The 22116-nt window shown below is 46.5% G+C and overlaps 1 protein-coding gene and 1 long non-coding RNA gene across 4 annotated transcripts in view; one reads left to right on the top strand and one right to left on the bottom strand.

Annotated features, from left to right (window-relative positions):
• Positions 1-2788: 2788 nt before the first annotated feature.
• On the bottom strand, positions 2789-21489 carry LOC148120985 (uncharacterized). Of its 2 annotated transcripts, XR_015738883.1 has the most exons (6): positions 21181-21489; positions 20039-20118; positions 18661-18764; positions 14373-14517; positions 3569-3732; positions 2789-3477 (listed from the first exon to the last, which is right to left on the bottom strand). It is a non-coding gene; the product is annotated as an uncharacterized LOC148120985 (long non-coding RNA). The 2 variants fall into 2 exon arrangements; XR_015738882.1 differs by lacking the exon at positions 21181-21489 and having other exon boundaries at positions 20039-20676.
• Positions 20888-22116, top strand: part of Cnot6 (CCR4-NOT transcription complex subunit 6) — a 54303-nt gene continuing 53074 nt past the window's right edge. For both annotated transcript variants that reach the window (XM_048451286.3, XM_048451295.3), the window contains exon 1: positions 20888-21063. The gene's annotated coding sequence lies outside the window, so the exon portion shown is untranslated. The remainder of the gene's footprint in view (positions 21064-22116) is intronic.

The raw sequence follows: 22116 nt of genomic DNA on the forward strand, positions 1-22116 counted from the left end.
ACTTCCAGAGGAGTGAGGCTGGAGGATAGGGGGTTCCCAGACCCCTTCCTTAGCCACAGACACAAAGCATAATAGCTCTCACATATATCTGACCCTGTCTACTCAGGGGGCCTCTGGGAGGCTGCTCAGTATTCGGCTGAGCTTTCCCTTCTGTGTGTTGAGGGAGCATGGAAGGGGCATGTCATCCCCAGGCACCAGGGCAAACAATAAGGGGAGACCCTGCTCCCCACATAGCACTGACTCCATGAATGAAGTTGTGTGTAAGCTGGGCATTAGCCATTCCTGGGTTTGGGGTTTGTGGAGGAGGAGGCTGGGCCTGAGACCCAGACACCAACAGCAGAGGGTGCTTTCAGGTGGGCGAGGCTGCGGTGTTGTAGGGGAGGCAGGGTGTGGTGGTTTGGGCTGGGGCCCGTGATGAGTTTGGAATTCCCCAGGGCTTTCCAGAAGTCAGAGAACTGGGGTGGAGTGGGCTGTTTCTCCAGTCTTGTCCTCCTGTGCTGGCCACAGCGGGGAAGCCCTGGGCGGGTGCTACAGACAGCTGGTACGCCCTGTCTTCAGCAGAGAACTGAGCTGCACTAGGAAAACACTAAGGGGAAAGGAGAGGTATCCTGGGGCTCCAAGATGAGGTCATGCCTCCTCTGCACTCAAGATAAGAATCCAGGGGCTAGGAGCAGGATGGCTCAGTGGTTAAGAGTGCTTGCTGCTCTTGCCAAGACCCAGGTTCAAACCCCAGAACTTACATGGTGGTGCACAACCACCTGTCACTTCAGCTGGGCGCATATGTGTACATGTGCACACATACACATTCACTGTGTGTGTGTGTGTGTGTGTGTGTGTGTGTACACACAGAGAGAGAGAGAGAGCGCGCTAAAGGGATAGTGAGTCAGGAGCTACCTATCCAGCATGGCATTGGATAAAGGCTTGATCGGGTCATATAAGGCCCAGAGGTGACTGCTTTGTGGATATGGGACTTCTCCAGTTGGTCCTTATTCCCTACTGACCCAAAGGACCTGAAGGAGGGGAAGAAGAGGAATACATTTCACATGGTCAGAGAAGGAATGTTCTTTCCCCAGTTTCAGACACAAAAGCTGAGGTTCGGAGTAGGGTTAAAGCATCAGTAGGACGGGGCAAGTGGAAATAGACTTGGAGGAACTCAGGGTTCCCAACCACTGACTCCGGGCTGGAAGAAGGGATCAGCTCGTGTTGGGACAGGGAACAAGAGGGTGGAGAGTTCAGGAAGGTCACGGGGGTCAGAGCAGAGAGGCTGCCTGACCTGAAAAGGGCCCCTGAAGTTCATGTGTTAGAAATTTCATCTCCCAGACCAACCAGATGGCTCAACTAGTAGAGGCTAATCGTGTTTACCTGAGTTTGAGTCCTAGGACCTACATGGTAGAAGGAGAGAATTGACTTCCGCAAGTTGTCCTCTGGCCTCCATATGCATGTGTACATGGGAGTGCATGTTTGTGTACACACGCACACACACACACACACACATACAAATAAACAAATAAATGTTTCTTTTAAACCCCAAATCAAAATCTTTTGACTTCCATGCAGCAGTTTTGAGATGTGGGGTCTCTAGGATTAAGTCATAAAAGCTTGGCTTCCATATATGCATGGATGCCATTACCGCAGGTTGATTCATTATCTTTAGAATGGGCCTTGTATAAAAGCCAGCCCCACCCCCATAGGTTCCTTTGCCCCTCGGCCTTCTGCCATGGAATACAGCTAAAACCCTCATTAGACGTAGGTCTTTCCTACGTCACAGCCTCCAGAACTATTAGCTCTGTAAACGTCTGTTCACGAGAAATGATTCAACACTTGGTGTTCTGCTGGAGCGACACAAAAGGGGCTGCGGCAGAAGCAAGGGTGAGCTCAGACCTGGGTGGGTCCCAGCATGAGCCAAGCTGCAGCTGGCCCAGAGCGCAGGGTCAAGATCAGGGCATCAGAACCAGAGCTTAGGTAGTCCAACAGGACTGTGACTCTGCCCAGAGGCCTCTGAGGTCTCCTGGGTCCAGCCCCCTCCCCCTGACATTTGAGGCCTTCTGTGTTGATATGCCTGACCCCTGAAACCATTCCTGTGGCCTCGTTTTAGACGGTCCAGTCTCTCCTGTCTCCTATAAGCACGTGTCAGCCTCATCTCTCACACGTTACCCTGCCTGAAATAGTCTATTCTTACACAAAGCCAGTCCCTTCTCCAGCTTTATCTCAGGAAGGCCCTCCAGGAAGCTCTTTCTGAGCATTCCAGTCAGAGACACATGGAATGTCTCTGGAGCCTGGAACACATTGGCCAGTCACTCAACACAGGCATGTATTCCAGGATATGTCACCAGGCATCCTGGGGGACACTGGCATCTGCTGTCCTTGTTGCATGGAACTGAGGGTCACAGGGGAGAGACAGACAGTAGCCAGGAAAATGGTCAAACATACCGTCGCAATGCTGACACCTATGAAGATGGAAACACACTGGCCACTGATGTCCTAGAGATCGACTCTAGGACTCCAAATGAGACCCCTCCTCCAAGACTGTCCAGGCTCTGACCTCTCAGCCCACAGCCTGGCCCCTACTGGGTCTGAGCACCTCTCTCCTTGGGTTTGAGCTCATATTGGATTCTCTTGGTCCATTTGGTGCTGTGTGTCAGAATTTTCCTCCCAAATATTCAGATGCTCAAATCCCTCTTCTAAAATAGTGTAATTTTTACATATAACCTGTATGCATCCTTCATATCCTTTAAATTATCTCTACATGACTTATATCTAACACAATACAATGTCTTATAAGTTTTTAAATAAAAAATACACTTTATTTATTTGTGTGTGAGAGCGTATATCATGAGTGGGCACACATGTGCCATGGCATAAGTGTGGAGGTCGGAGGACAATTTGAGGGAGTCAGTTCTCTCCTTCCATCATGTGGGTCCTGGAGATTGAACTCAGGTCATCAGGCCTGTCGGCAAGCACCTTTACCTGCTGAGCCATCTTGTTGGCTTCATAAACAATTATTATATGGCATTATTTAGGAAACAGAGACAAGAAAATAATCTGTGTATGTTGGGGACAGACAAATATTTTGAACATTTTAAATCTAGGGTTGGCCTAATCCATGATGTAGAACTCAGTGTTCTTAGAGTAGGCAAGCCTCTGACTTGGGCACAGAAGGTGACCCAAGACACTTCGGAAATTCCTCAGCTGCAGAAAGCTGGCCCGGCTGGGATGGAGGCTGTTGGCCCAGGGGGAGCGGAAGGAGCTGCTCCACATCTCATGTGCTGAGGACCTGGTGACAAGTTTGAGCTGTGGTCTCAAAGCAGCAGGAGCCACCACTAGACCTGGGAGCATGTAGTCTCACAGCGGCACTGGGAGAACACCTCTCTGAGAGCGGCAGAGTGGGTTGAAGGAGTCAAGGCCGGATCCCAGGACGTCACTTTAGTTGAAGTGGTAATGAGAAGTGGGTGTATTCGAGGTGCAGCATCAACCAAGCTTGGGCGACAAGAAAGAGGAATGCCTAGGATCCTAGCGGAAGTGACCAGGTAGCAGGCAGGCCTAACTTTTTGATATGTTGAAACGTTACCTTCAAAGCAGGTTGGACATGCCTGATACAGCATGCAATCCGCTGAGGGAACCTAGGCAGCAGATGGGGCCGTGGGGGAGAAGTCCATGAGCTCCTTTGGGGATGGTAAGCACGAGATGCCAGTGGGTGACTCGCCGTGGGGTTTGGTAGCTCCGTGGAAGAACCTAGACGGAGCACACGGGTCACCAAGGACACAAGTAGGAAACGTAGCTTATCCTGAACTCCAAGTGTCCCCCATAGCCTCAGACTCTCCTCCTACCACCTCACTCCAAATATCTGCAACACATCTTCAGAATGTGCAATGGTCTGTGCACAGCATCAAGACTGAAAAGTTCTGGTCTAGTGGGATAACTAACCAGGATTCTGGCTGTTGTGAGTGGGTGGAACAACATCATCCATGATAGAGGACAGAGGAGAAGGAATGGGAACAGGTGCGTGTGTGCGTGTGTGTGTAACTATTGAATTCCCTTTAGACCTTTAGAACTCTGCAAGCTTAAGAGCACTCAGTTGCAATGTCTCAGAGGAACTAGGCACACGAAGAACCAGGGATCTGGTAGGAGGTACAGGCATCAGTGTAGCAATGGTAGAATTCTGTCACTGTGACAAACGCCCGAGATGATCAATGTGCGAAGAGAAGTTTATTATAGCATGGACTAGTGACATTTGTTAAAATATACATGCTCTATTGCACAAAATCATGACGAGGATAAATAATAGCGCATCACACACTTCAAAATTGCTAAAGGAGCAGGTTTTAAATGTTTTCAATTTAAAAAATGGTTAAGCATGTGAAGTGATGGATTTCGTAACTATCCCGCTTTAATCATTCCCCATTGTAAACATGCATCAAAGTGTCGGGCTGTACCCTGTAAACACTCAGTTATTATTTGGTAATTTTTAAAGTGTGCATGGCTTTGACACCAAAGACTTGGATTCTGCCTCCCGGGGGTGGGGTAGCCATCATTTTAAAACAAAACAGAAATGAGGCTTAAGCGGCATTAAGTCTGCTCCTTTGAGCATTGCTGGGCTTAGTCAAAGAGGCCAATAGCGCCACCTTGTGGCATTCATAGCGGTCACACCACCTTCCAAAAGGGAGATTTTTCCATTCTTGGACCCAGACTATCTCTTCTAAATCCCAACATTTCTGCAAGAAGACACTCTCACCTTCGTTTCATTCACGGGGAAGGCAAGACGCAAACCGTCAAGAGAACATCTCTAAATAAATCACACACTTGAGATGCTGAAGAGAACTAAATCCCAGCTCCGTTGTCTGTGCCAATGGCTTATAAATCTGGCTAATAAATAAAACCTTCCAGGCAGTCAGTCAGTCTTTGTGAACTGGTGGTGAGGCCCTTGGACCACTCACATGCATGTGGATTTTTGTCTTCCTAAGCAAGCATGTGTTTACCATAGATGAAGACTGGAAGAAGCTATCCAGGACAGGGAGTGACCTGGGATAGTCTCTAGACTTCCCTCCAGGCCTTAATTTTATTGTCATTATTCTATAAGCAATGTCCTACAACAATCAGTTACACAGCAATTACATTGTGTTGGGTACTGTGAGGAATCTAGAGATAACTTAAAGTCTATGGAAGGATATACATGAGCAAATGCATACACACACACACACACACACACACACACACACAAGAACTTACATGCCATTTTATAAAAGAGCTTAAGCATTCTTGGGCTTGGGTATCTGGGGGGTTCCTGTAGCCAATCCCCTACACTATGAAAGGATGAGTGTGCACTTTTGCACACACACAAACTTACAAGCATCAGCAAGACAGAGGGAGAAACACCAGAAATATCTGAAAGCCAGAAACAAACTCTTGAGTGCAACTGACTAGGCTGTGTGTACTGATTTTCTGCTGTTTTCTGAACATCTCACAGAAATGAAAAGTCCAGGCATAAAGGTCCTAGAACTCCTAACACGAAGGAAAGGGGATGCCAACAGTTAAAGGACCCACAGAGATGCGGGAAGTGGCAGCACCCTTGAGATCTTCAAGGCATCCAACCAAGGTCAGTTCTGGCCTCGCGCCCAGCTGCCTGGCAACGCCCCAAAGTGCCAGGGTGGGAGAAAGGTGTCTACTATCTGCAATCTTACTCTGCCCTGTACTGACACTTGTCAGTCAACGAGTCCTAGCCCTAACGTCCTGCTTCTTTCTTCCACATAAATATGAACAGGAGGAAGAGAACCAGCCATTAACACTTGAGGAAAACCAGCTTCCTGAAAAAGGAAGGCCAAAAAAAAGGGGGAGGAGACGGACTTAACGCCATGACCCTCACAGATATGGGGACAGATCCAAAAGTGGGAGAATCAATGGCAAGGAAAGCTAATTAGAGAAAAGCAGTGCCGACTATCCTGTTTAGCTAAGAGATGTCTGCACCTCAGTTTTTCTCTCAGCATTAGTCATGAGAGTTAATCATCAGCTAATTTGTTCCACATTTCCTTGGGTTCATGTTTCATCACATGCTGAAGGGCCTGCGAGTTGATTCTGGGTTCTTTCTGAGTGTTTATGTGTGTGCATATGATGCATGTGTGTCTGGGGGGCGTGCACATGTTGAGATCAGAAGACGACACCAGCTGTGCTGTTCTAGAACACTCTGCCTTATTCTCTTGAGACAGGGCCTCTCACTGGACTTGAAGTCAGCCTGGTAGGGAGCAGGCCCTAGCAAGCCTATCTCTCCCTCCCACAGCTCTGGGCCTACAGACATGTACTCAGTCACACCAGACTATTTATGTGTATCCTTGGGATGCGAATTCGGGTCCCCATGCTCGCACAGCAAGTCGTCTTACCCCTGAATCATTTCCCCAGCTCCCCAGCTCCCCAGCTTTGATTTTTGTTTGGTTTTGGTTCTGTTCAAAGTTACAAATGATGCTGAGATTACATTTAACTTCCTTGGACTTCTGTTTATGGATATTAGTTCTGTTTACAAATTGTTATACGTAAAATCAGGATGTATAATATATATTTATGATGTAGATTAAATGTAATTCATAGATATGAAATTTTAGAGCAGTACTGGTTCCCAAGTTGGGGTGATTCTGTACTCAGAGGACATCTGAAGATATTTCTGGATGGAAGAACTGATGGGGATGTTACCAGCATCCAGTAGGTTAGAGACCAAGGACGTTACTAAGCATTTCATGGTATACAGGGTAGCCCTACAAGAAAGACTTTCCAAAGCTCAAAAAGTGAGAGTGCATGACCCAATCAATAAGTGCAAGTCCTTGTTTCAAAGCTTGAATGAAAGTTCTTTCCTTTATTGTCTGCATAACATAGCGAGTCCCTCGAGACAATCATTCTCTTCAAATATGCATGAAGTTATTACCAAAAATCATTTTACTCAGCCACTGGGACATCTAAGTGAATTAAAAAATGTAGGAGTTATTCTATGTTTCCTTACCATGAAGCAAGAACTGAGAAATTAATACAAAATGTAGATTCCTCCTGCCCCATCCTTATCCTCCTGCTGCAGACCCACAATTCTAACACCGGTAAGAAATTTAAATTTCACAAATAACTTTCCTCCTTCTCTTTCTCCTTGTTGTTGTTTTGTTTTTCAAGACAGGGTTTCTCTCTGTAGCCCTGGCTGTCCTGGAACTAACTCTTGTAGACCAAGATGGCCTCAAACTCACAGAAATCTGCCTGCCTCTGCCTCCCAAGTGCTGGGATTAAAGGTGTGCGCCACCACCACCCAGCAAATAATAAATTTTTAAAGAAGAAACGGAAAGAAAACAATTATTCCTGAAATAATACCAATTAGAGTGTTGGATGTTCAAAGTTCTTGAGTACACTCAAATGAAAACTCAGAAAAAAAATAGTCTTGTGAACTTTTAAAAAATAAAGACAATTAAAAACAAAAGAGATGGATTTTCTTTTACTTGTTGAGAGAAAACAAGGAAGGCAATAGTTACCAAGACAGTAAGAGGAGAAATTTCATAATAATGAAATGAAACTAATGAAATACAAACCAAATGTGACCTCAATAAAGGCTTCTCTAAAATTCCAATAAAAATAAAAAAAAAAGGGAAAAACTCGGATTCATAGTTTGACTTTAAAGGGGGAGAAACATTAGAAACAGAAGTAAGAAATATTGGGGCAATTCATAATACATAAGTAATATGAGGGATGGACTATGAGCACAGGTGCACAGGAAAGGGTTGGGTGTAGAGTTCCGTGGTGGAGCACTTGGTTCTCGTAACAGGCCTGCGTGCCATCTACAGGTCTATAAAAGGATTCTTCAAATTCTGTTTAAGACGGTGTGTTGACTATACTGACCCAATTTCAGTTGTTCTTAAAAACCCCATGAAAAATACAATAAAAGAATCAAGACAGGAGAACAAGCCTCCCCCCAAATAGGGAGAATGCAAGGGGTGATAACAAAAATTTTAAGGCTAAAAAGTAGACACTTGAGTCGTAATTGACTTAGACTCCAGATCAAACAAACGAGCTGAACACTGAGATTAAAACTTCAGTATAGCCAGGCGGTGGTGGCGCACACCTTTGATCCTAGCACTTGGGAGACAGAGGCAGGCAGATCTCTGTGAGTTTGAGGCCAGCCTGGCCTACAAGAGCTAGTTCCAGGACAGCCAGGACTACACAGAGAAACCTTGTCTTGAAAAAAAATCAACCAAACAAAACCCAAAAACTTCAGTATATTGGGTCAAAGGCGATGTCTCAGTGGGTAAACATGAGGAGTATCTGAATCCCCAGCACCCATGGAGACAGCTGGGTGTGGTCATCCAACAGTCCACAACACCAGCACTTTGTGGGTCAGAGACATGGCATAAGGATCACTGGGGCTTGTTGGCTGCCACCCTGGCTCCAGGTTCAGTGACAGACCCTGTCTCAATGGATTATGGCCAAGAGCGAGAGAGAGGCCATCTGACACCCTCTTTTGACCTCTGAACTCACACGCCAAGCACAAATAACACACATATGCATGCACGCACACACAAACACGTATACATGCACACACATCTCTTCAAAATGCATCTATCTGCTGCACTACAGTCAGGACTATACAATCCACCTGCATCAGTAGAGTGGTGAAATCACTCACCATGCCAACTCTGGTTCTTTTGGGAGTGAGTAACGTCCTAAGTGAATGTGTACTGTTCCACAGGGCACAGCCATATCCAGGACTCCAGTGCCTCAGACCCATGGCAGTGGAAGAGCCTTCCCTGGGTGAGGCTAGAGAGACTGAGTGTGAATGCTGACAGTGTGTCGATCTGTATAACCCCGCCTCCTTGTTTAGCTGCACACAACAATCCTCCTCCATGTTCAGCTGTATACAACAGACATGCCGAGCTTCTGTCCTGTTGTGGCTCCTCTGTCAGCACAGCCCACCTGACCTGTTTTTCTGTGCCTGGGTCTGTGTGGCCATACCCTTCCTTCATTCTCTCATAACTCCCAGACAAGTTTCCAGGACCAAGCCATGTTAGGACATAGTACCACTGTTCCACAGTCAGGGCCCTGACTATTACACTATTTGAGGTCACTGTCTTTAGCAGCAATGGTAGCAAAACCTTGGCAGGTCCCAGACCCTACTCTACAGCCAGCCAGACCTGCGGTGGTGACATCAGTACAGCTCTGTGTCTTCTACCCTCCTTACGGTGGCATAAAGAGACCGCGGATTCTTCCTTTCTTTCCCTGAAAGGTCACTTAGGAAAAACAAAGTAGACAGGTGCCTTCTGCTGTCACAGACTATGAGAGCAGGAACGGAATGGGAGTGCGGAATATGAGGTGGCATGGTGGCATCAGAAAAACAAACGAGACCAGGAGGGTATTGCAAGAGCTCAAAAGTCAAATTATCGTCAGAGCTAACACTCACAAAGGAAGGCAGGATGCGCTAACCTGGGTGACTGAAATAAGAGACTTGGTTCAAGGTTCTCTCCTCCAATAACCAAAACAGGAAGGGTGCAGCAGAGAATCACTCACCATACCCAGAACCAGGGAAGCCACGATTTGCATTAGGAATGACCACCTCTGCCACTCCTGACGTGAACCAGATGTTGGGATGAGGTGACAAGGAATCTGAAGTACCCATCGGAAAGGGCATCAGTGGGCACTTACAGACTCTACTGAAACAAGTTTAAAAAAGAAGAAGAAGAAATCTCAGCAAAGAAAAAGCTCTAAAACAAAAAGGGAAATTATAAAACTGGGAAATGCAAGAATCACAACTTCAAGTCTTACAGGACAGACTTAGTCCCATGGAGATGACAAACACCTTGCGACTGGTTTCAGTCGCTCTCAAAACCCTGCACGGGTAACAGAAGACTCCTGAAGACAGACTGGAGGAAGTTACTCAGTCTGAAGAACAGAAGAAGACAGACTGAAAGGGAACAATGTGCTGAGACTTGAGGTACGGCGTCAGCCCTCCCTTCTCTGTGATTTCACTGCCCATGGTTTCGGCTGTCCATGGTCAAGGGCAGTCATTTTAGAGAAAGCGTCTTCAAGAAACAGTTCACAAGCAGGGCAGTGCTGGCGCACGCCTGTAATCCCAGCACTTGAAAGGCAGAGGCAGGCGGATCTCTGAGTTCGCGGCCAGCCTGGTCTACAAAAGCTAGCTTCAGGACAGGCTCCAAAAGCTATAGAGAAGCCCTGTCTCAGTTCACAACTTTTAAACCACGTGCCCCTCCAAGCGGCATGATGAAACCGCTTGCCGTCCTGGTCCAGACCATCCAGGATACAAAGCATCCCCTTTTCATGTCCTACCTGTCTGTTAGTCCCTTAGCAGACATCTTGGTTATCAGATGAACTGTTGTGGGATTGCAGTTCAGGTAACCCTTACATTAACTAATAATGGCTCCAATGTATAAGTTTGTATTATGATATTGTTATAATTGTCCAATTTTGTAGTTAGTTCTTTTATTTAACTCATGGTGCCTAATTAACATTTGACTTATTTATAAATTAAGCTTTACCATAGGAATGCATGTATAGGTGGGAAAACACAGTATATAAACTGTAGTTTTAAGCGTCCATGCTATAAGTCCTGTAATATAACTCTGAGGATAAGGAGAAACTGTATAGAAAAGAATTCATACCACAAGAATTCTGGAAGGCAAACAAGACCATAAAAATTCTCACCGAATGGCTATTTCCTTGGTGAAAGATATAAATCTATAGAACAGGGGTGACTCTCAAATAGGAGGCCAAAGAAATCCATAAGACACATCATAATTAAAATTCTCAAACCCAAACAACTTAAAAAATATTTAAAGCAGCTCAAGAAGAAAGGGCAATTACCTACAAAAGAACAATTAGACACTGGCAGGATTCCCGTCTGAAATGATGGGTAGGAGGAAGTGGCGTCCTTCAAGTTTCTGGACGAACCAAGACCCCCAGACTGTATAGCAGGTCAATCTGCTGTTAGGGAACTAAAGGGGAAGAGGAAACCCTGAGTAAAGGAAAATGAAGGAAAGGTGCTGCTGGCATGTTGGGGGCAAGAAGGTCCTTGTGCCCAGAGCACTTGGCAACCAGGAATGTTAACCACACATGGGCCTCTCTTCAACAGAGGAGATAAAACACCTGTTTTCCCATGCAGAAGGGTGGGAGTGGATATTGTTAATGACCTGGTGACCTTTTGACTCTCTGTGGAGGCAGACCTCATCCAAATCCCCCACAATGGTCATCCCAGATTCTCACTGCCTAGGCCATTATTTTAGCTTCCAGATAATAGAACCCATCCTTAGGGAAGATGCCACATGTACTTTATGGCTCGCTGATCTCTCTGCTCTCAGTCAGAGACCACACTAGACTCTAGGCCCTTCGCTCTCGAACCCATCTTCGTAGTCACATGGACTTTGTAAAGGAGTTTCTAAGGTGTCACACCTTAAGCTTTATTGTGCATCTGGAATTGGAATTGACTGTTGCCTGGAAACCTAGAATGGAACTGATTGTTGCCTGGAGACTTTTCCCAAACTGTACTGTACTGTGTTTTAAATGTGCTGACAATGATCTGCCAGGCATTAGACTCCCCGAAGTCTGATCCAGGTTGATAACACACAAATAAAGGCGAGCGGTGGTGGTGCACACCTTTAATCCCAGCACTCGGGAGGCAGAGGCAGATGAATCTCAGTGAGCTTGAAGCTAGCAGGGTCTACAAAGTGAGTTCCAGGACAGGCTCCAAAGCTACACAGAGAAAAAAAAAACCTGTCTTGAAAAACCAAAAGGGAAAAAAAAGACACACAAATAAAACTGTTACCATTTGAATATATGTCCTCCACAGGTTCCTGTAGTGGGGACTTGATGGCTGGTAGACTTCGGGGAAATACTTGAATCCTAAGGGCTCTCATCTAAGCAATGGGCTTATCTTTCATGGCTTCTCAATGTGACAACATTGTTGGGAGGTAGTAAAAAGCAGGCAGTGGGGTCTGGTTAGAGGAAGTAGGTCACTAAAAAGATATATCTTGGTCCCTTACTCTCTTACTGTCTTCTTAGTCACCACTAGGTGGACAGAGTCCTCTTCCGCATGCTCATGGTCGGCCTCATACCAGGCCCAAGCGATGGGACCTGTAGCCATGTACTGAAACCTTTGAAACCATGCGCCACCGTAAGTTACCTCAAGTATCTTCGTCATGGCAACAAAAACAGGCATAGTCAAGAAAGTAAAAAGATGTAAAAAGATAAGGAATCCCGAGCTGAGAAGGAGTACTTCACCAACTATAAGATCTGTTCCTCCAAATAGAAGAGGGAGTGCTTCACTGGTTTTTAGGGACTGGTTTGACTCTCATACAAAGATAGCACAAGAAAGAAAACCACAAATCTATATTGCTCCTAAACTTATGTAAATACACGCATGAAAACATTGGCAGATCGAATCCAAGAACGTACAAAAGGAATGACATTCCCGGACTAACTGGGCTCCGTCCCAGTTACACAAGATGTTGCAGTACTTGAAAATCAACAAGGAAAGTATATCAACCTAAGCAGAAGAGGCATTTGGCTGAAGACATCATGTATTTGTGATAAAACATTCATGATAAGAACTCTGTGTCAGGGCTGGAGAGATGGCTCAGTGGCTGGGAGCATTGGTTGCTCTTCCAGAGGACCTGGGTTCAATTTCCAGCACCCATATGGCAGCTCACAAATGTCTGTAACTCCAGTTCCAAGGGATCCAACACCCTCATACAGGCAAATCAATGTACAGAAAATAAAAATAAATAAATCTTTTTTTAAAAAAAAAAAAAAGAAGCAAAGGAACTTCCTAAAACCTTGACGGTACAATTCTCAATTTATTAAAAATAAAAACAAAACTCTGTGTCTGTGAGTTGGGCATGTAGCTCAGTTGGTTAAGCACAAGCTTACTGTATTAGTTAGGGCTCTGTAGAGGAACTGAATGGATGAATGAGTATATTAAAGATTTATTTAATTTTATGTGAATGAGTGCTTTGATTGAATGCATGTCTGTGTATTACATGTGTGCCTGGTACCCAAGGAAGTCAGAAGAGAGGGTTGGATCCTCTGGCACTGGAGTTGTGGGCAGTTGTGAGCCCTTGTGGATACTGGGAATTAAACCTGGATCCTCTGCAAGGATAAGTACTCTTAACTGCTGAGCCACCTTTTCAGTCCCAAATCAATCTCTCTCTTTCTCTATTATTAGAGTGGCTAACAAACCATGGTTCAGCCAGTCCAACAATAATTGTCTCCTGACAGAAAAACCTAGAATCTGGTAGTGGGTCAGTCCACAAGGCTGGATGTCTCAGCTGGTCTTTCAGTCTTCACTGGAATCCTGAAGTAGGTTTTACTACGAGCAAAGGAATGCCTCAGCATCGGGTTAGATGGATTTGCCAGAGAAAGCGAGGGCAAGCAGGCAAAAAACAAAACTTCATTCTTCCATGTTCTTTCTAAAAGTTGCCACAAGAAGGTGTCACCAAGATTTAGGGTGAATCTTCCTACTTCAAATGATCCAGATTTAGGGTGAGCCCACTTCAAAAATCCAATCAAGAAAATCCATGATAGGCATGTCCAGCTACTTGGGTTTTAGTTGGTTCCAGATGTAGTCAAGTTGACAATCAAGATTAGTCATCATGTTTAGCGTGCGTAAAGTTCTGAGCTTGAAACATGGAACCACATAAACCAGTGGTGCTGCATGCCTGTGCGCTGAGCACCCAGGAGGAGGAGTCAAGAGGATCAGGAGCTCAAGGTCCCAGCCTGCAAGACTGCTCAGTTGGTAAAGATACTTGTTACCAAGCCTGATGATCTGAGTTCAATCCCTGGGCCCCAGATGATGGAAGAAGAGAACCACCTCTCTCAGGTTGTCCTCTGACCTCCACACATACCCTGACACACACACACACACACACACACACACACACACACACACACAGAGTATAAATAAAAATGTGTGGTTAAAACTAATAACAAAAAGGAAGAGGGCTAGAGGGATGGTTCTGTGGTTGACTTTTTGATGACCCAAGTTTAGTTCCCAGTACCCATGTTAGGTACGACTTACATCTACCTGTAACTCCAGCCCCTGGGGGAATCTGATGTCCCCTCCTGGACTCTGCAGGCACATACATTCATATAGACAAACCTTTCTCTCTCATGAACATAATTTAAAATAAGATAAGATAGGTGTGGTGGTGCATTCCTTTAATCCCAGCCTACATAGCCAGTTCCAGTCAGCCAAGGCTATATAATGAGAACCTACCTAAAACAAGATAACAATAAAGATGTTCAAGACAATCTCTGGCTACACAGCAAGTCCACAGCTAGTCTGAGATACAGGAGACACCATCTTTTTTTTTTTAAAGACATGGGGGAGTCTCAGTGTGTGAAGAACTTACCTCAAAAGCACAAAGGGTCTGAGTTTGAATTCCCAGAAGCCACATAAACACTCAATGCAGTAGTGTTCTTCTGTAATCCAAGTGTTCTTAATGCAAGATGGGAGAAGACAAGAGAATCTCCAAGGTGTTCATGGGCCAGCTTGTCCTGCAGACACAGTGGAGAATAACACAGCTACTCTATCTCACACAAAGGAGAGAACCAATACTAGATGTGTTCTCCAACTTCAGTAACATGCTGTGGCAATCTCACACCCACATTCACACACACACACACACACACACACAAACACATTCCTCACACACCATTACATGTACACATGCCAAAATTAAAAGAAGAGTCTCTGGTAATAATGATTCATGCATGCACCCAGGCTGTCTGGAAGAACAATAAATGCTCTTAACCACTGGGCTATCTCTCCAGGTCCCAGTTGTACATTGAAATAGTGTAATCAGTAGTGAGTAATTTAGTGTGCCTAATGCCTGCTGTTTCACAGCAGTAAATGAGTTAAAGCAGTATTTTAAGACAACTCCAATGAATGTACTCTTCTATGGGATGGAAATGCTTTACAACTGGACAGAGGAGGAGGGTTTACAATATCGCAAGTACACCAAATGCCACTAAATTATACATTCTAAAGTGGTTAACTTTTACACAGTAAGACTCTTACCTTAGTAAGGAAATTGACGAATTGAATTATTTGAGGAGAAAAATGAGCTTCTCCACAACTGAATAGAAAATGAAAATACCTGTTTTGAATTTTCAGTGAGGATAGAGGTGCTGCTCAGCTTCCTGGGCTTGCTACCTGTTCCTAATTTCTGTTGTTGCTAACACTTCAGTTCACGGTTCCGGGTGATAGCCCATCACTGCAGGGAATTCACAGCAGCGGGAGCTTGAGACAGTTGGTCACACTGCACCCGCAGCAAGAAGCAGAGAGCAGTGGATGCATGCATATTGCTGCCTAGTCTGCTTCCCCATGGACAGAGTCCAGGATATATGTTAGGGGATGGTGCCACCCACAGTGGGCAGACTTTCCCACTTCAGTTAACCTAGTCAGGATAATCTATGGGCCTACCCAGATGCCCATCTCTAGAGTGATTTTAAATTTGGTCACGCTGACAATGAACACCAACGTCATTCTGTTCTATTTTTTCTTTTGCTAATGTCATAAAAAAAAGGCTGATTAAGTTATAAAGGGGAAATGTTTATTTCAAGTCATGCTTTAGATCATCTTTGAAGGACCATGTCTGAGAACAGCCTTCTTGATGCCAGAGTCCAAAGACATCTCATGTGTTACAGTTTGGAACTGATACATTCATCAAAAGCTCATGTGTTAAAAGGCTTGGTCACCAACTGGTGATGTTGATGGGAGGTGGTGAAGACTTTAGGACAGTGGTTCTCAATATATGGGTCGCAACCCCTATGAGGGTGCTGTGGGACAATGATCTGTACCCTGTCACTTGTATTTTAAATAAATGCTGATTGGCCAGTAGCTAGGCAGGAAGTATAGGCAGGGCAACCAGGCAGGAAATGGAGGTGGGGCGATGAGAACAGAAGGATTCTGGGAAGAGGAAAATGTCAGTCTGCAGTTGTGACCAGCAGCAGAGGATTCAAGATAAGAATGCCTCGCTGAAAAGGGACCAAGCCACATGGCTAATACAGACAAGAATTATGGGCTAATATAAGTAAAAAGAGTTACTAAGAAGCCTGAGCTAATAGGCCAATCAGTTTATGATTAATGTAGACCTCTGTGTGTTTTTTGGGGACTGAACGATTGTGGGACCTGGCAGGATAGAAACCCCATGAGGGGTCGAGCAAACTTACAGGGGTCAAATATTAGGTATCCTACATATCAGATACTTATATTAAAATTCATATACAGTAGCAAAATTTAGTTATGAAGTAGCAATGAGATAATTTTATGCTTGGGGATCACCACAATATGAGGAACTGAATTTAAGAGTACAGCATTAGGAATGTCCACTGCTGTAGGAGGTAGGGCCTCGTGGGAGAAAGTTAGGCTATTGGAGGCATGCCCTTCAGAAGGATATTGCAACCCCTGTGCCTTCCTGTCCCTCTTTCTACTTTCCACCCACCAAGAGTTAAGTAGCTTTCTGCACTGCATGTTCCCACCACCGGGTACCCTTCGTTTGCCTCTGACGCAAAGGCAACAGGGGAGGCAACATGAGCTGATGCCTCTAATAAACCTCTTTAAAATTTGGTCTGCATAATGAGTTCCAGGCCATCTAGAGCTGCATAGTGAGCTCCTGTCTCAAAACAAACAAATAGAAGGAAAAAAGAGTATTCTTCATAGAGACCTGCCATTTAATTGATTCCAGAGCCAGTCAAATTGACAAGCAAAGCTAATCATCACAGGATGCAGAATCCGTTCTAAGAAACTTAACAGGCTTGCTATCTGCCGGCAACAAAGTCCTTCTCTCAATGTTTAGGCCACTCTCTCCGGCAAACACACTTCAGACTCCCCAGTTCAGGCTCCTGCCATCATTCCACACCTCACATCTCATAACAAGAATGCACCTGGAAGTGCTCCTCCCCCAGGGGAGTATTGATGATTAATTGCTTGTAGGCGTTGGCATCTTACATTTGAGGTGGGAGGAATTGCCAGGCTTTTCCAGCATTGCCCAAACCAAACTCCAACCTCTGCCCTGCACATCCGAGCTGACACCAACGCACCTACCAGTTGCTGGGGCCAAAGCTCTGAAAGCCACACCTGATTGCCCTGTGTCTCTCACTCCACACCTCAAACCCTCAGACATTCCTGGGGGAACTACGGTAAATACTAGTCAGGGTGTGAGTTACACACGAGGAAGTCAGAAAGATGACGGACGTCCTGGTGCTTGCACAGGAAGTGCCCTTCCCCACTGAACCATCTCCCCCCCCTTCCCCCTCTGATATAAATTTACAGGCTCACGCACCTAAAATGGTATCTGGTACTGAAATAAAAACAAATGGGGCATAATATATGGAATGTGATTGACATACTTTTAAAACTTGTTTTAAGATATTCTCAGCACATATATTAAACCTTAGGACACAAAACCTTTAGGAGTTTGGACACCTCAGTGTGACTTCTCATCTAAGTACTTTTGCCTGGGGATAAGCTTGAGGTTTACCAATAATTAATCCAAATGCTCAGCTTTTCAGGGTGTGGCTGAGGTGGGAACCAGGGTGAGATATACTTTCGTCTTCATGCTTCTCTGGTTTTTTTGCTTGTTTGGTTGGTTGGTTGGTTTTTTTTAAGACAGGGTTTCTTTGTGTAGTCCTGGCTGTCCTAGAACTCACTTTGTAGACCAGGCTGGCCTCAAACTCATAGAAATCTACCTGCCCCTGTCTCTCGAATGCTGGGATTAAAAGCGTGTGCCAACGTAAACTGGCACTTTTCTGTTTTTTAAGTTTTTTTCTCTTCCTCAAATTCATGACTAACAATTTTTATTTATTTTCAGTGAGGATCCAAGCCAGAGCCTTGTGTACAATGGGCAAGTACCGCACCCCAAGGTGTCTTCCTCGTCCCTAATAATTTTTGTTTAGCAATGGAAAACTAGCTTCATTCTTTGAAACTGTGACATATATATAAAAAAAGCAGAAACAAACCTGCTGTCTTGACCGCTTCTGGTGGCTCCTTTAAGGTGAGTCCTCAGGGAGCACGTTGAGCTCAGAATGGAAGTTTATAAGGTTTCTAGTGTATTAGACATGGTGCTGGAGAAGTAGCTGAGAGCTCGACATCTTATGCAGGCACCAGGAAGTGATCTGAGACACTGGGAGGTGTCTTGAGCATATATACAAGACCTCATAGTCCACCTCTACAATGATACTCTTCTTCTAACAAGACCATACCCACTTCCACAAAGCCACACTTTGTAATAGTGCCATTCCCTATGAGTTTATGGGGGCCAATTACATTCAAACCACCACACCAACTACTTCCTTTCCTTTCTTTTTTTCTTAAAGCTGTTTGAACTTGATTTTTGAATCAAATGAAGTCTAATACACTAGACCTAGAGACAATAAAGAACATGAGGAAGATCTATGGAGACCTGTAACTTTATAATACCAGATTCTAACTAAAGAAAACTGGCCCTGAGCCCAGAGAAATGCAACACCCTTAGTATTACACAAGGAAAAAGAACTCAGGTTCTCAGTGACCATCCTTGGATACCAAGTCTCCAGTCCTACAGAGGACATGTCATACTTTCAGAGTTGACTAGCTAACCAGGGTCCATATTTCAGGATCACCAGTATCTGGTGTAGCTTGGTTTTCCCTGTGCTTACCCGCTAGAAGAACCATGAATCTTCTGTCACAAGCATTCTGGTTCCTTAGCAGTTCTGATTGTCAGGATCAGCTTTGATGAGCAGTCTTCATGGCAATTTTGTCACTGGAATCAGATGAACAGTATCATGCATTTCTGGGAACCCCAGTATTTGCAGGGTGTGTGCCTCCATGGCCCTGAATACGTCCACCACTCCCTCTGCGTGCACACAGCTATTCATTTGCTCCTGTCCTCTTTTAAACCCTCCCTGGGCTTGTGACTGCTTGGTGGATGAATACAGAGGAAGAGATATACTTCAGGAGACCTGAGCCCTGCTATTTCTTCCTCTTGGAGCCCTGAGTTACCCTGTTAGTGACCCAGGATGACCTCAGGGGGAGGAGAGCATCCGCAAAGTACTCCCAACACAGATGGATCTTTATTAAGGAACATGGAGGTGCCAGGGATCCAACATCCACCCACCTTTGCGAGGCATTGGCATGAAAGACCACAAGTGAGACCAGCAGAACTGTCTAGCTAAGCATCTGGTTCATGGACTCTAATAGAATTATTGCTTAATGAAGCCAAGGCGTTTGTTACACAGCCAGACTTCTTCTCCTTTGGGGGCATACAGTCACTCTCAAACAGGCAGTTCCCCTTGGGCAAATGAATTACAAAAAGGAACCATCTTCTCTAGGCGGGAGCACAGGTTGCCAGGGCACAGCAGTGGAATGGGAATGGCCCAGCGGGATCAGTGGCCCCTCAGCCTCCCCTTTGTATAAGATGCCTAGTGAACAACTTGAGTAGGTCAGGGCTTGGAGGTTATGGAGGAATATCTTCGGGTAGCTACTCTGCACCAGTGCTTACTAATACCTCATGGATGACGGGCACCTGCATTGCGTTAACTTTGTCTAGTGTCCCTTGGCACTAGAAGCCTAGACTGGCACTGCTATCCTGGTGGATGGCGGGCAATGATCATCTCAAGGCAATGCTGGAACCAAGCGTACACAAACTGCTTGTCTTGAACAGAACATCTGCTTCTGGGAAGGGCTTTTGTCCCTCAGTGCTTTGCCCTCCCAGCTCTCCTCAGCCTCAGGCAACAGCCACCCATTTCCCAGACTTCCCTGAGGGATGTGCATTTATTTCTTCCTTGTTAGTTCCTGGAAACCATTTCACCTCATCTTTTGGGCTGATTTGACACGAGGTACAGACAGCTATTGTCCTTCACACTACACCTTACATCAGCAGTGTATTTTGTCTGTCAAGATGTTACTCTTGCCCATACACCATCACGCTGACACAAGACAAGGTGGAGTCTGATTAATCCCTGTGCCCCAAATACCAGTCAACTATTATTCCCTGACGTAAACATCGTTAATCAGCCCATTTCTTTCCCGGTTTACCTGCAACCACAGTTTGCCCAGAATAGATAGACTGTGTAAGCCTTTGAATGCGGCTTTGGATCGTAACTTAAACCAGGATTCTGTAAAAACAAAACAAAAACTGCCTGCTGATTAATTTTTCTGCACAGTTAGGGCAGGAACAATTAGTCAACTATTCAAGATTGAACGTTCCTTCCCCCCCGCCCCCACCCCGGGCAGATCAAGATACTGGATAGGTTAAAAGTCTGAGAGCCTATCTGTGCTTCAAAGTGGCTGACAGGCCAAAGAAAAGAAAAGTGAATGGAGAGGAGGAAAAAAAAAATCAAGGGAAAAGTAGAGATAAAGGTGGACGACATAGACAGCAGCTGAAAGGCGGAGGAACGGCGTTTGGAAGAGGAGGAGCTAGGAAGCATGGAGAAGGCTAAGAGCAAAGAGAGCGGGAAGAGATGCAGGGAGGGCGGGTAGGAGCGCGCTGGGCCGGCTCATTGCTCCGCGACCGGGGGGGGAAGGAGACCGGGTTTAAGCGACGGCCCGCGAAGAGCCACCCCCTCCCGACGCGGAATGGTCGCGCCCAGCAGTATCAGCCAATGAGAAGCCAGGATGTTGGCGAGGCGGCGGTGAGCGGGGCGCTCGCTGGCTGGGGTGGGAGGGGGACGGCGGCCGCCGCCATGATGCTTGTTTGCTTTCAATGAAAACGAGGGGGGCGCGGAAGAGGAGGCGTCGGCGTCGGTGGCGGCGGCGTCGACGGCGCGGAGGCGAAGGCGAAGGCGGCGGCGGGCTCAGCAAGGAGGGCGAGGCCGGGGGCCGAGAGGGCGGCAGAGCGTAGCGGCGGCTCGTGGGGTCCGGGCGGCCGAGGCGGGCGGCTGAGGAGCGGCGCCTGAGGAGGGGGAAACAAAGAGCGGCGGCTGAGGCGGCTGAGGAGCGGCGGCGGCGGCGCTGCAGCAGCGGGCGGGACTGGTATGGTGGTTCCACAGGGCAGACCCCGCTGCACTCACCGGGAGGAGGAGGCGGCGGCAGCGGCGGAGGAAGGCGGCGCGGCTCGAGAGGTGAGCGCGGCCGGCTTAGCCGAGTCCCGCCGAGGCTCTGTTGCCTGCGCTCTCTCCCATCCCCCGGGGATTTGGGAGGGGGGGTTCGTGCCCTGGGGACCCCGAGCGCGCACTCACACACAACTTAGTAGTGCTCGGAGTGACGTTTTTCGGTCCCCCTCCTTGACACCCCGCAGTCTCGATCCCGTCGGTGCCCGGGCCGCGCCCCCGCGCGGAGTCCCCTGGGCTCGGTGTGTGTGTGTGGGGGGGGGTGTTGATTGACGGCAGGGCGACGGCGTCTGGAGGGACGGTGGCGTGAGCCCCAGCTCCTCGGACCCCCGGTTCTGGTCACGCGCGCCCGGAGACGAGCTGGTGTCCCGGGACTCGGGGCGAAGACCGGTGGCAACTTTGGTGAAGTGGCCGTGTGGAGTGGCGCTCTGTGCGGCGTGGAACTTGGCACTCCGTGGACAAACTTAGCGCTCACCTTTCTCCCCCCCCCCACCCCGAGTCTTGGAAAGTCAGTTTAAGGCAGATATTTATTGTTAGTGTGGAGCGGATTACGTGGCCAAAGAAGTAATTCTCAGATGTCGAGATTATCAGGATTTGGCGAACTAATTCCTCGAAGAAATTTTCCGTGGTTTAACCAAAGCTAACCTAGCCTTTTTCATGTTTCAGCAACACCGGTTATTTTCTTTGGTAACCCCCCCCCCCCTTGACTTTTTTCTGCGTTGACGTGATCTTCAGAGGCTGTTCCAAAGCAACTGTAATCTTTGCTTTTAACTGCAAATGACCAAATTGCGAGTGTCGTCTTGTTACCGAGTTGAAATAGTCAACTCGAATTTGAGTTCAGGCAGACCTGTTTTGCAGGTAGACTGCCTGTGTTTGGGATTTTTTTCCCTTGGGAGAAGAGCGGGACTATACATTAAGCGAAAACCAATTAGGTGTGTAATAGAACCACTTTCCACACTTCCTAGCCTTCTCCACCGTTCCACAACAGTTCTGTAGGCTAGTCAAAAGATTGTGAAAGCATAGTTAGCTGTTTGTAATTGCTTTTGAATTTGATGCTTTCTAGAA

The sequence above is a fragment of the Myodes glareolus genome, chromosome 9 (genome assembly GCF_982192425.1).
Source record: "Myodes glareolus chromosome 9, mMyoGla1.1, whole genome shotgun sequence".
NCBI classification, from domain to species: Eukaryota; Metazoa; Chordata; class Mammalia; order Rodentia; family Cricetidae; genus Myodes; species Myodes glareolus.